Source organism: Oncorhynchus gorbuscha, linkage group LG01, assembly GCF_021184085.1.
Source record: "Oncorhynchus gorbuscha isolate QuinsamMale2020 ecotype Even-year linkage group LG01, OgorEven_v1.0, whole genome shotgun sequence".
Taxonomy (NCBI): domain Eukaryota; kingdom Metazoa; phylum Chordata; class Actinopteri; order Salmoniformes; family Salmonidae; genus Oncorhynchus; species Oncorhynchus gorbuscha.
This window is the reverse complement of record NC_060173.1, coordinates 35,010,492-35,025,859: the sequence shown is the minus strand read 5'-3', so window position 1 is coordinate 35,025,859 and position 15,368 is coordinate 35,010,492.

Sequence of the window (15,368 nt, the reverse complement as noted above, 5' to 3'; positions counted from 1 at the left end):
ATAGTCTCACTGTGGTTACCAGATACTGTGAGGGTTAAAGGTAGTGTCTCAAATCTGATACTGGGAAGATGACTACCATCTAAGGCGAACATGGGCGTAGGCTTCTCTAACTCTCTGAAAGGAATGTCATGTTTCCGAACCCATGCTTCGTCCATGAAACAACCCTCAGCCCCAGAGTCTATCAAGGCACTACATGTAGCACCCGAACCGGTCCAGCGTAGATGGACCGACAAAGTAGTACAGGATCTTGATGGAGAGACTTGAGTAGTTGCGCTCACCTGTAGCCCTCCGCTTACAGATGAGCTCTGGCTTTTACTGGACATGAATTAACAAAATGTCCAGCAACTCCGCAATAGAGGCACAGGCGGTTGGTGATCCTCCGTTCCCTCTCCTTAGTCGAGATGCGAATCCCTCCCAGCTGCATGGGCTCAGACTCTGAGCCAGAGGAGGGAGATGGTTGCGATGCGGAGCAGGGAAACACCGTTGATGCGAGCTCTCTTCCACGAGCCCGGTGACGAAGATCTACCCGTCGTTCTATGCGGATGGCGAGAGCAATCAAAGAGTCCACATCTGAAGGAACCTCCCGGGAGAGAATCTCATCCTTAACCACTGCGTGGAGTCCCTCCAGAAAACGAGCGAGCAGCGCCGGCTCGTTCCACTCACTAGAGGCAGCAAGAGTGCGAAACTCAATAGAATAATCCGTTATGGACCGTTCACCTTGGCATAAGGAAGCCAGGGCCCTAGAAGCCTCCCTACCAAAAACTGAACGGTCAAAAACCCGAATCATCTCCTCTTTAAAGTTCTGGAACTTGTTAGAGCAATCAGCCCTTGCCTCCCAGATAGCTGTGCCCCATTCTCAAGCCCGGCCAGTAAGGAGTGAAATGACGTAAGCAACCCGAGCTCTCTCTCTAGAGTATGTGTTGGGTTGGAGAGAGAACACAATCTCACACTGCGTGAGAAAGGAGCGGCACTCAGTGGGCTGCCCGGAGTAGCAAGGTGGGTTATTAACCCTAGGTTCTGGAGGCTCGGCAGGCCAGGAAGTAACAGGTGGCACGAGACGTAGACTCTGGAACTGTCCAGAGAGGTCGGAAACCTGAGCGGCCAGGTTCTCCACGGCATGGCGAGCAGCAGACAATTCCTGCTCGTGTCTGCCGAGCATGGCTCCTTGGATCGCGACGGCAGTGTAACGAGCGTCTGAAGTCGCTGGGTCCATTCCTTGGTCGGTTCCTTCTGTCATGCAGGTGAAAGAGGACCCAAAAGCGACTTGGCGAAAACAGAGTCTTTAATCCAGTAAAGTAAATACAAACAAAAAACACAACTTTCACTCGAAATGACGAGGACAAACTGGAGACTCGATCTTGAACAGCAGGTGAACAGCAGGTTGCCTCGGGAAGGCACTTGAACCAGACAGACTCAGACACCTGCTCACCACGCAGCATCTGAGGAAAACACGACACGACAGGGCGATACACAAACACAGCACGGTGAATTCTAGACAAGGAACCGACAGGACAGGAACGGAACACAAAGGAAGAAATAGGGACTCTAATCAGGGGAAAGGATCGGGAACAGGTGTGGGAAGACTAAATGATTGATTAGGGGAATAGGAACAGCTGGGAGCAGGAACGGAACGATAGAGAGAAGAGAGAGCGAGAGAGTGAGAGAGGGAGGGGGAGAGAGAGGGATAGAAAGAGGGAAAGAACCTAATAAGACCAGCAGAGGGAAACGAATAGAATGGGAAGCACAGGGACAAGACAAGATAATAAATGACAAAACATGACACATCGAGGAGAGCAGCCTTTTCTGTGTGTCCCATTGCTTTAGGACTTGGTCAGGTGGTTTATGCATGTCCCAGTTTAGGTCACCTAGCAGGACAAATTCAGACTTAGTGTAAGGGGCCAGGAGAGAGCTTGGGGCATTTAGGGTACAGGCCGGTGCTGATGGAGGACAATCGCACCCAGCAACAGTCAACAAAGAGCTATTTGAAAGTTTAATGCTAAAAACCAGCAAATCTAATTGTTTGGGGATATACTTGGTGGAGAAAACCAAGCACCGAAGGTGAACCTTGGTAAAGATTGCCACTTCCCCACCTTTGGAAGATCTGTCTTGCCGAAAAAGGTTACAACTAGAAAGGTTAACGTCAGTATTCAAAACACTCTTCCTTAACCACATCTAATGACCAACACATCTGGATTGGAGCTGTGAACCCATACTTCCAATTGATCCATTTTAGGTAATAAGCTTCTAGTGTTAACGTGCAGAAAACCCAGGCTTTTACGAGAGCAGAAATCAATGAAGCAGATATGAGAGCACAAGTCATAATTGGGGCTAGCAACAGTAGATCGGCCAGCGTGTACATGCACATTTCCAGATATCATAAACAGTAATACAATCAAGGCACCGCGTAGGACAAGGAGAGCTCTGCAGTGCTGATTTATGACATCTGAATGTGCATCAGATGGTAACAAGATCATATTGTACAGAAATTTCATCAGGTAACATGAATACAAAGCCAGCGAGAGGTGGTTAGAATAGAATGTGAGGCCAAAAGTCTGTGTAACCAATAGGGAGTCACAGTCCCAAGTGTGGGAACAAACATAGTCTGTCCCACGGTTGGGTGAAGAAAGGTTGTAATCAACAAAGCATGCAGTAGTCATGAGGCAAATAGCAAAATGCACAAGAAAAAAATAAAATATATAACGACTTTGGACTAGACGTTGTAAGTTCAGAGTCACACGCCCTAACAGTGCGTGTGTGCTGGAGGTGAGCGAAAGCTCGGGAGAGAGGGGGGAAGTGTGATGGGGGTACCTGTATCAGACAGGGTGAGACAGGTCAAAGCAGATGGTGAACAGATCGCCAGGTGGAATCCAAGCAGCACTGCAGCAGGCAACGATAGTAGGTGTCACACCCACTTGGGAGAAGCTTTTATTTCTGGAGGCAGATTTCTTGTAGACAACGCCAGTCTTTGAACAGCAGGAGGGGGCTTCAAAAACTCCTGCCATTTGTTGGGCCCAAAGGCCTCGACACCTTTTACTTCACACCTCAGTGCTCATTGAAGTTGTCTCTGGTCTGTCCTTGCAAGTCTGGCAGCTCAGTTCCAGGTTGGATGGTGTCATCAGGTCTCTGCTGTTTGCTTGCTAGAGCACCCTCCTTAAAGCTTGGAAAAAGGAAACCCTTGTAGCAGTAATCTCTCCAGCTAATTTTGGTCAAAATTGAGTTGTAGGTTTGGAGTTTTGATCTGATGCGATGGCTTTGCTGTGGAAGGTAACATCCTGCATATGTCCCTGCGGAAAAATCCAAGTTTATCGAACCACAAATCTATACTTTTGTATAAAAATAAAAAAAAAACATGTTGAAAAATGTGAGAGCTAACATGCATTCAGTCTCTGTTGACTGAATAATATTCAGGCACTTTCTAGCGTAAGAATCAGAAAATTCAAGCCTCTACAGTACCATATCTATAATCAGCGAAAATGCCTCAAATTCGCATTTCATACCGTACGAAAATAATATACAGGACCAGTCAAAAGTTTGGACACACCTGTTTATTCAATGGTTTTTCGTTATTTGTACTATTTTCTACATTGTAGAATAATAGTGAAAACATCAATACTATGAAATAAAAATTTGGCTGGTACTGTATATATGTATATACAGTTGAAGTCAGAAGTTTACATACACTTTAGCCAAATACATTTAACTCAGTTTTTCAACACTCCTGACATTTAATCAGAGTAAAAATTCCCCCTCTAAAACGGAACCCAAATCGTCTGTGTGCCTGCGCCATCTTGCGCAATTGTGCTTACATTTATTTGGTCCCCCCACACCAAACGCGATCACGACACACAGGTTAAAATATCAAAACAAACTCTGAACCAGTTATATTAATTTGGGAACTGTCACGCCCTGACCTTAGTGATCCTTTTTATGTCTCTATTTTGGTTTGGTAAGGGCGTGAGTTGGGGGTGGGCATTCTATGTTTTGTGTTTCTATGATTTTCTATTTCCATGTTTTGGCCGGGTATGATTCTCAATCAGGGACAGCTGTCTATCGTTGTCTCTGATTGGGAACCATACTTAGGTACCCTTTTTCCCACCATTGTTTGTGGGAAGTTGACTTTTGTTTATGGCACATAGCCTGTAGCATCACGTTTTTTTGTATGGTTTATTGTTTTTTTGTCGGCGTCATTCTTAAATAAAGTCAAATGTACGATCACCACGCTGCACCTTGGTCCTCATCCGTCAACAGCCGTAACAGGAACAGGTCGAAAAGCATTAAACATTTATGGCAATTTAGCTAGTTAGCTTGCACTTGCTAGCTAATTTGTCCTATTTACCTAGCTTGCTGTTGCTAGCTAATTTGTCCTGGGATATAAACATTGAGTTGTTATTTTACCTGAAATGCACAAGGTCCTCTACTCCGTAAATTAATCCACACATAAAATGGTCAACCGAATTGTTTCTATTCATCTCTCTCCTTCCAGGCTTTTTCTTCTCTTGACTTTATATTGCGATTGGCAACTTTCATAAATTTGGTGCTTTACCGCCACTGACCTCATTCGTCTTTCAGTCACCCAAGTGGGTATAACCAATGAGGAGATGGCACGTGGGTACCTGCTTCTACAAAACAATGAGGAGATGGGAGAGGCAGGACTTGCAGCGCGATTTGCGTCAGAAATAGAACTGACTCTATTTTAGCCCTAGGCAACGCAGATGCACGTTGGCATGCACGAGCAGTGTGGGTGCAATAATTGAATAACAGATTTCTAAATTTAGTTTGCATTTACGTGAAGCGAGCGGTGTGGTCAGCCTGTTAGGTCAGTTAGGATCACCACTTTATTTTAAGAATGTGATATGTCAGAATAATATTAGAGAGAATGATTTAATTCAGCTTTAATTTCTTTCATCACATTCCCAGTGGGTCAGAAGTTTACATACACGCAATTAGTATTTGGTAGCATTGCCTTTAAATTTTTTAACTTGGGTCAAACATTTCGGGTAGCCTTCCACAAGCTTCTCACAATAAATTGGGTGAATTTTGGCCCATTCCTCCAGACAGAGCTGGTGTTACTGAGTCAGGTTTGTAGGCCTCCTTGCTCGCACAGGCTTTTTCAGTTCTGCCCACAAATTTTCTATGGGATTGAGGTCATTGCTTTGTGATGGCTACTCCAATACCTTGACTTTGTTATCCTTAAGCCATTTTGCCACTAGTTTGCAAGTATGCTTGGGGTCATTGTCCATTTGGAAGACCCATTTGCGACCAATTTAAAAAAATCCCAATAGCTCTGGTTAAGACACTCACACATACGCGCAAAGGCCCACACAGGCACGCAGGCAGGCAGACACACACACACACCGTATCTGCAAGTAGTCTGTCTACAGCATAGCTTTTTGCTGGAACCACTCTGAACAGCAGAGCACAATATCCATATTCATGTGATATTTGCCGTAAGGCAATTGTGTCTCCTAAAATAGCATAAGGAGAGAAGGTCTCACACAGTGTATTCACATACGTGTGTGTGTGTGTGTGTGTGTGTGTGTGTGTGTGTGTGTGTGTGTGTGTGTGTGTGTGTGTGTGTGTGTGTGTGTGTGTGTGTGTGTGTGTGTGTGTGTGTGTGTGTGTGTGTGTGTGTGTGTGTGTGTGTGTGTGTGTGTGTGTGTGTGTGTGTGTGTGTGTGTGTGTGTGTTGGTGCCTGAGTGATGGAGCAAATGGAGCAGCTGCATCCCCACTTTCAAAATAGGGGTGCAAAACGTATGTTTTTTACACTTTTTTAAACTTTAATATTATCATGATCTATTGGGTAATTTGTCATTTTCAATTACTAGTAATGATTTGAGCGAGTATGTATCAAAATAGATATATCCATTTATATACGACTTAATAATTAACAGATTGGATGTTGCACCCCTCTGTGTCAAATATACAGTATACAAGTTCATTTAAAACATGTTCATGGTGACAGCACTTCAGACATAGGTGCCAAAAAATGTCCATGTTGGAAGAAAAGCGGAAAGGGTCAATTAATGTGCTTGATGAGAATACACTTTTTTCATGATTATTCTTTTCATGACTATTCTGTTTCTTCTCTTTTTGTTGTCAAATATGTAACTACAACTTATTTTTATTTTTATATATTTCAGAGAGTAGTCAATTCAAAATCTATTCCACGTTGATTCAATGTAATTTCGTTGAAATGATTTGGAAACAACGTTGATTCCACCAGTGTGTGCCCAGTGGGCTAGTCCTGTAACTACAGGCTACAGATTTGTTCAAATGTTAAACCCTTTAATTTTCTCTCATCTTAAAAAGGCTAGAGTCTCAAGGTAGGCTACAGTGGAAGGAATTTTATATGTGTGTTTGTAGCCCTTTCCTGAAGTCAAATGATGAAATTACCCTCATATCACCCTCATATACGTTTTCACTATTATTTTTCTGAACAATTGTCAATTTTAAATGCAAAAGTTTTGAATTTTTTTTTTTTTTGAATTTTAAAAGCAAACATTTTGAAGTTGACAGTTCTTGTTCAATGCCCTTCCAGATAACACTGCTATATTGATGAAGAAAATTATTAAAAGATAAATCTTAAAGTTCATCATATATCTCTGGAAAGCTGTTCATTGTGAGGTAATTAGATAATCAAGTCCTTGACCTATTGAATCTGTATTATCATTTTTATCTCTTTAAACTGCCTTCAGAAAACAACTAATGTCAGGTCATGACATTACCTTTAAATGATATATAATTGATTATGCTTTTAATTAATATCCCTGTTCATCATCCACATCTACCATATGAGCACCACCACTAATGTTGTACCATTATCTTAGAATGCTGGAAGACGACTGTAGAATTCCGTGGAAACAATTAGCCGGCCTCCACCCACATTAGACTGCTGCCCTACTCTGCATTCAGAAAGTATTCAGACCCATTGACTTTTTCTGTAAAGGTTTTCCTCCTCTTCGTCTGAAGAGGAGAGGCGAGAAGGATCGGAGGACCAATATACGGCGTGATAAGTGTCCATGGTTCTTTTAATAAGAAATACTCAACATGAACATAACTGAATACAAAAACAATAAACGTGGAACGAACTAAAAGCAAAACAGTACCGTGTGGTGAAAAACACAGACACGGAAACAAACACCCACAAACACACAGTGAAATACAGGCTAAGTATGATTCTCAATCAGAGACAATTAATGACACCTGCCTCTGATTGAGAACCATACAAGGCCGAAACATAGAAATCCCAAAATCATTGAAAAACAAACAGACTGCCCACCCCAAGTCACGCCCTGACCATACTAAATAATGACAAAACAAAGGAAATAAAGGTCAGAATGTGACATTTTCCACATTTTGTTACAATCTACACACAATACCCCTTAATGTCAAAACAAAAACAGGGGTCTGAATACTTTCTGAATAATGCACTTGAATTACTTTAATAGTGGAATCAAATTGTATTTGTCACATACACGTGTTTAGCAGATGTTATTGTGGGTGTAGCCAAATGGTTGTGTTTCTTGCTCCGACAGTGCAGTAATGTCTAACAAGTAATATCTAACAATTTCACAACAATACACACATTATACACAAATCTAAAGTAAAGGAATGGAATTAAGAATATCTAAATATTTGGGCGAGCAGTGTCAGCACAGCATAGACTAACATACAGTGGAAAAGGATAGAATACAGTACATATGAGATGAGTAATGCAAAATATGTAAACATTATTAAAGTGGGTGGCTACCGCCTAGTGGTTAGAGAGTTGGACAAGTAACCGAAAGGTTGCAAGATCGAATCCCCGAGCTGACAAGGTAAAAATCTGTTGTTCTGCCCCTGGGCAAGGCAGTTAACCCACTGTTCCTAGGCCATCATTGAAAATTAGAATTTGTTCTTAACTGACTTGCCAAATTAAATAAAGGTAAAATAAAAAATGACTAGTGTTCCATTATTAAAGTGGCCAGTTATTTCAAGTCTATTCATTTAGGGCAGCAGTCTCTAATGTGCTAGTGATGGCTATTTAACAGTCTGATTGCCTTGAGATAGAAGCTGTTGCTCGGTCCCTGCTTTTATGCACCTGTACTGACCTTACCTTCTGGATGATAGCGGGGTGAACAGGCAGTGGCTTGGGTGGTTGTTGTCCTTGATTATATTTTTGGCCTTCCTGTGACATCGGGTGCTGTATGTGTCCTGGAGGGCAGGTAGTCTGCCCCCAGTGATGTGTTGCGCAGACCGCACCACCTTCTTTAGTTTAGTTTATTAATTTGACCATTTAAAAAACAAGCACACATAAAACTTGAAAAAGCCATACATGCACATTAATGAAATCGAGGATAACACACAATAAGGTATGTGACTTATTTCCATTGTGGTCCTCATGAGACAAGATGGCTAGACAAGATTGAACACAGTATGGCAATGAAATAATAAAACTAAAACAGAGAAGAAGAACATCTAACATCTTTATTTTAAAGCTGCCCAGAGAGGATTTAGTTTTTATGGGCAAAGGCAACTCAATCCATTCTGAGGCTCCAGTATACAAGAATGTACCTTTCTCAGCATTACTCCTGAACCTGTATAAGCACACATCAGCAACACCTGATCTGGTGCTGTGATTGTGTGCATCCCTAACACGACGAAAGTCAACACTTAGATATCTGGGCACAGGACCATAAATACTCCTGTAAACCAAACCTAGTCTAATCTGGGACACCTTAGACTCAACAGGCAGCCAGTTTAATTCCAGAAAGCAGCTCCTGCCTATGTGAGTACATGGATTCACCTTGAATACTACCATGATCAACTTATTCTGGGCTATCTGGAGCTTCCCCTTCATAAGTTTAGATAAAATCCCAAAACAAAAAGCACTAAGTTGGAGATCCCTACGGTTACGGTGATGCAGTTGCCATACCAGGCGGTTATACAGCCCAACAAGATGTTCTCAATTTTTCATCTGTAAAAGTTTGTTTTTTGTTTTGAGGGCTTATCTAAACTTATATACACTGCTCAAAAAAATAAAGGGAACACTTAAACAACACAATGTAACTCCAAGTCAATCACACTTCTGTGAAATCAAACTGTCCACTTAGGAAGCAACACTGATTGACAATAAATTTCACATGCTGTTGTGCAAATGGAATAGACAACAGGTGGAAATTATAGGCAATTAGCAAGACACCCCTATTAAAGGAGTGATTCTGCAGGTGGTGACCACAGACCACTTCTCAATTCCTATGCTTCCTGGCTGATGTTTTGGTCACTTTTGAATGCTGGCGGTGCTTTCACTCTAGTGGTAGCATGAGACGGAGTCTACAACCCACACAAGTGGCTCGGGTAGTGCAGCTCATCCAGGATGGCACATCAATGCGAGCTGTGGCAAGAAGGTTTTCTGTGTCTGTCAGCATAGTGTCCAGAGCATGGAGGCACTACCAGGAGACAGGCCAGTACATCAGGAGACTTGGAGGAGGCCGTAGGAGGGCAACAACCCAGCAGCAGGACCGCTGCCTCCGCCTTTGTGAAAGGAGGAGCAGGAGGAGCACTGCCAGAGCCCTGCAAAATGACCTCCAGCAGGCCACAAATGTACATGTGTCTGCTCAAATGGTCAGAAACAGACTCCATGAGGGTGGTATGAGGGCCCGACGTCCACAGGTGGGGGTTGTGCTAAGAGCCCAACACCGTGCAGGACGGTTGGCATTTGCCAGAGAACACCAAGATTGGCAAATTCGCCACTGGCACCCTGTGCTCTTCACAGATGAAAGCAGGTTCACACTGAGCACATGTGACAAATGTGACAGAGTCTGAAGATGCCGTGGAGAACGTTCTGCTGCCTGAAACATCCTCCAGCATGACCGGTTTGGCGGTGGGTCAGTCATGGTGTGGGGTGGCATTTCTTTGGGGGGCCGCACAGCCCTCCATGTGCTCGCCAGAGGCAGCCTGACTGCCACTAGGTACCGAGATGAGATCCTCAGACCCCTTGTGAGACCATCGCTGGTGCGGTTGGCCCTGGGTTCCTCCTAATGTAAGACAATGCTAGGCCTCATGTGGCTGGAGTGTGTCAGCAGTTCCTGGAAGAGGAAGGCATTGATGCTATGGACTGGCCCGCCCATTCCCCAGACCTGAATCCAATTGAGCACATCTGGTACATCATGTCTCGCTCCATCCACCAACACCACGTTGCACCACAGACTGTCCAGAAGTTGGCGGATGCTTTAGTCCAGGTCTGGGAGGAGATCCATCAGGAGACCATCTGCCACCTCACCAGGAGCATGCCCAGGCATTGTAGGGAGGTCATACAGGCACGTGGAGGCCACACACACTACTGAGCCTCATTTTGACTTGTTTTAAGGACATTACATCAAAGTTGGATCAGCCTGTAGTGTGGTTTTCCACTTTCATTTTGAGTGTGACTCCAAATCCAGACCTCCATGGGTTGATACATTTGATTTACATTGATAATTTTTGTGTGATTCTGTTGTCAGCACATTCAACTATGGAAAGAAAAAAGTATTTAATAAGAATATTTCATTCATTCAGATCTAGGATGGGTTATTTTAGTCTTCCCTTTATTTTTTGAGCAGTGTATATATATATATGTATATATATACGTACTCCGGACACCAACATTAATCGTCCTAATATTTATATATTTCTTAATTCCATTCTTTTACTTATAGATCTGTGTGTATTGTTGGAGCTAGGAACACAAGCACTTCGTTACACCTGCAATAACATCTGCTAAATATCTGTCATAAAGTGCCTTACAGAAACCCAGCCTAAAATCCCAAACTGCAAGGAATGCAGATGTAGAAGCACGGTTGCTAGGAAAAACTCCCTAGAAAGACAGGAACCTAGGAAGAAACCTAGTGAGGAACCAGGCTCTGAGTGGTGGCCAGTTCTCTTCTGGCTGTGCATGGTGGAGATTATAACAGTACATGGCCAAGATGTTCAAACTTTTGTGGATGACCAGTAGGGTCAAATAATAATAATCACAGTGGTTGTAGAGGGTGCAACAGGTCAGCACCTCAGGAGTAAATGTCAGTTGGCTTTCATAGCCGATCATTAGAAACAGCAGGTATGGTAGAGAGAGAGAGTCGAAAACAGCAGGTCCGGAACAATGTAGCACGTCCGGTGAACAGGTCAGGGTTCCATAGCCACAGGCAGAACAGTTGAAACTGGAGCAGCATCAGGTGGACTGGGGTGGACTGGGGACAGCAGGTGGACTGGGGACAGCAAGGAGTCATCAGGCCAGGTAGTCCTGAAGCATGGTCCTAGGGCTCAAGTCCTCCAGAGAGAAAGAGAGAGTTAGAGGGAGCATACTTAAATAAGGATAAGACCGAAGAAATACTCTAGATATAACAGACTGATCCTAGACCACCGACACATAACCTATTGCAGCATAAATACTGGAGGCTGAGGCAGGAGGGGTCGGGAGACACTGTGGCCGCTGTCCGACGATACCCCCGGACAGGGCCAACCAGGCAGGATATAACCCCACCCACTTTGCCAAAGCACAGCTCCCACACCACTAGAGATATATCTTCAAGCCACCAACTTACTACTCTGAGACAAGGCAGAGTATAAGCCAACCCGGACAGGAAGATCACGTAGGTGACTCAACCTACTCAAGTGACGCACCCCTCCTAGGGACGGCATGGAAGAGCACCGGGTAAGCCAGTGACTCAGCCCCCGTAATAGGATTAGAGGCAGAAAATTCAAATGACACCTGCATCTCTAGTTATAGCCACCGAAAAACGATATAAGGGGAAAAAGTCATCACTCACCCATTCCTCCAATGAAATGCGTTGAGCGTTGGGCTAGTAACCAAAAGGTTGCAATTTCGAATTCCCGAGCTGACAAGGTACAAATCTGTCGTTGTGCCCCTGAACAAGGCAGTTAACCCACTATTCCTAGGCAGTCATTGAAAATAAGAATTTGTTCTTAACTGACTTGCCTAGTTAAATAAATAAAAAGGAAAAAAATATCCTCCCAGCACCTAGCTAACATTAGGCTCAATGTTTTTAGCTTGCTAAATAACATTTAATAGCTACATAATTAGATTTGCTAGCCCAGGGTTGTTAAATTCAATCAGCACGGGCCATATTGAAAAAAACATAACGAGTTCGCGGGCCGGACATAGCCTATTTGCTTTTACAAAAAAAGTGCAACTGCGACCCAAACTGCCCTTGTAGTGTCCACTTATGTACATAGGATGCTTTTGCTGCTATGGTTGCTGATGTGCATAATATGCTGCGACCCTAATCAAAATGTATAGAACAACTCCAAATGACAAAAACTTAGCTATAGGTTGTTGTAACATTTAAACTAAAACTTGTTTTTCTTTGTTTTGCACTGCATGGGTCACCAGTGCGGTTGAATGCAGCATTGCTGTATGGTGCACTCAAAATGCCTTGTGGTTGAGTTGCCAACCTAGGCTACTGCTCAAATGTAGCTGTAATAGGTCGACATGCTTCTCCTTTGCATGGTGTTTTGTTGCAGGTTTAGTTTTCTGGTTATTCATTGTCAAGCTTAAACCAAGGTCAGACTGCAAAATCTTAGTAGCCTAGCTAGGACTGTGGCAGGTCTGTAGGCCTACACATTCTCTCCAACGGTACACTGTAAACAGGACATACGAAAGCAGCGCAATTGAAGTTGAATTCACTGATGCCAGCCCATCAGACTGGAATTTCATAAAATATTCGACTCAACTGTTGACAAATTTATACTCTCTTGTAACTTCAAGTATTTTCCACCATAATTTGCAAATAAATTCATAAAAAATTGTACAATGTGATTTTCTGGATTTTTTCCCTAATTTTGTCTGTCATAGTTGAAGTGTACCGATGATGAAAATTACAGGCCTCTCTCATTTAAGTGGGAGAACTTGCACAATACACCACCCGATGTCACAGGAAGGCCATAAAGATCATCAAGGACAACAACCACCCGAGCCACTGCCTGTTCACCCCGCTATCATCCAGAAGGCGAGGTCAGTACAGGTGCATCAAAGCTGGGACCGAGAGACTGAAAAACAGCTTCTATCTCAAGGCCATCAGACTGTTAAACAGCCACCACTAACATTGAGTGGCTGCTGCCAACACACTGACTCAACTCCAGCCACTTTAATAATGGGAATTGATGGGAATTGATGTAAAATATATCACTAGCCTCTTTAAACAATGCTACTTAATATAATGTTTACATACCCTACATTATTAATCTCATATGTATACGTATATACTGTACTCTATATCATCTAATGCATCTTTATGTAATACATGTATCACTAGCCACTTTAAACTATGCCACATTGTTTACATACCCTACATTACTCATCTCATATGTATATACTGTACTCGATACCATCTACTGCATCTTGCCTATGCCGCTCTGTACCATCAATCATTCATATATCTTTATGTACATATTCTTTATCCCTTTACACTTGTGTGTATAAGGTAGTAGTTTTGAAATTGTTAGTTAGATTACTCGTTGGTTATTACTGCATTGTCGGAACTAGAAGCACAAGCATTTCGCTACACTCGCATTAACATTTGCTAATCATGTGTATGTGACAAATACATTTGATTTGATTTGATATGATTTTGACTAAATACATTTTTGCCCCACTGTATTTGAAAATGTGTACATTGGTCAGTCTAACATTGCGTTTTATTCTGTCATTGAAATAATTGTATTTCCAATTACCACGTAATTTACAGTTTGTCTGCCTTCAGTTTTCCATGTGGACCAATTTATCTGTGAATTCTGAAAAGCTATCCAATGATTGTTCCATAGGGGTCCTTGTCCTTTCCAACAACAACAAAAATATATAATTTTAAAGGTAATTTGATTACCTTTCAGAACCACTTGACAGGGTTTCCTTTTTAAAGCAACTTTAACAGGTAATTCTGATATAGGTCGAAGGTCAAAATTATGTTGTCCTGAACAATCTGAAAATGAGTCTAATAGCTGTGAATATAAGCTTTCAAATAACATATGACTACAGGGTACAGTGCATTTGGAAAGTATTCAGACCCATTGACTTATTTCACATTTTGTTACGTTACAGCCTTTTTCTAAAATGGGTTGAATAGTTTTTTTTATTCTCATCAGTCGACACACAAAACCCCATAATGACAAAGCAATAACAGGGTTTTAGACATTTTTGTAAATGTATTAAAAATAACACAATTACATAACTATTCAGACCCTTTGTTGAAGAACCTTTGGCAGCGAATACACCGGTATTTGGTGAGTTTCTCACATTCTTCCCTGCAGATCCTCTCAAGCACTGTCAGGTTCAGGTTGGATGGGGAGAGTCGCTGCACAGCTATTTTCAGGTCTCTCCAGAGATGCAAGATTGGGTTCAAGTCCGGGCTCTGGCTGGGCACTCAAGGACATTCAAAGACTTGTCGCGAAGCCACTCCTGCGTTGTCTCGGCTGTGTGCTTAGGGTTGTTGTCCTGTTGGAAGGTGAACCTTCGCCCCAGTCTGAGGTCCTGAGCGCTCTGGAGCAGGTTTTCATCAAGGATCTCTCTGTACTTCACTCCGTTCGTCTTTTCCTCGATCCTGACCCGTCTCCCAGTTCTTGCCGCTGAAAAACATCCCCACAGAACGATGCTACCACCACCATGCTTCACCATAGGGATGGTGCCAGGTTTCCTCCAGACGTGACACTTGGCATTCAGGCATCTTGTTTTCATGGTCTGAGAGTCCTTTAGGTGCCTTTTGGCAAACTCCAAGCGGGCTATCATGTGCTTTTTACTGAGGAATGGCTTCCATCTGGCCACTCTACCATAATGACTGGATTGGTGGAGTGCTGCAGAGCTAGTTGCCCATCTGGAAGGTTCACCCATCTACACAGAGGAACTCTGGAGCTCTTCAGAGTAACCTTTGGGTTCTTAGTTACCTCCCTGACCATGGACCTTCTCCCCCGATTGCTCAGTTTGACCGGGAAGCCAGCTCTAGGAAGAGGCATGGTGTTTCCAAACTTCTTCCATTTAAGAATGATATAGGCCACTGTTTTCTTGGAGACCATCAATGCTGCAGAAAGTTTTTGGTATCCTTCCCCAGATCTGTGCCTAGACACAATCCTGTCTCTGAGCTCTACAGACAATTCCTTTGACCTCATGGCTTGGCATTTGCTTTGAAATGCACTGTCAATTGTGGGACCTTATATAGGAGGGCCTGTTGTCCGGGCCTCTGGCAGTCTCTACAGGGTTCGATTCTTGGGCCGGATCTCTTCTCTGTATACATCAATGATGGCGCTCTTGCTGCTGGAGAGTCTCTGATCCACCTCTACGCAGACGACACCATTCTGTATACTTCTGGCCCTTCTTTGGAAACTGTGTTTACCAACCCTCCAGA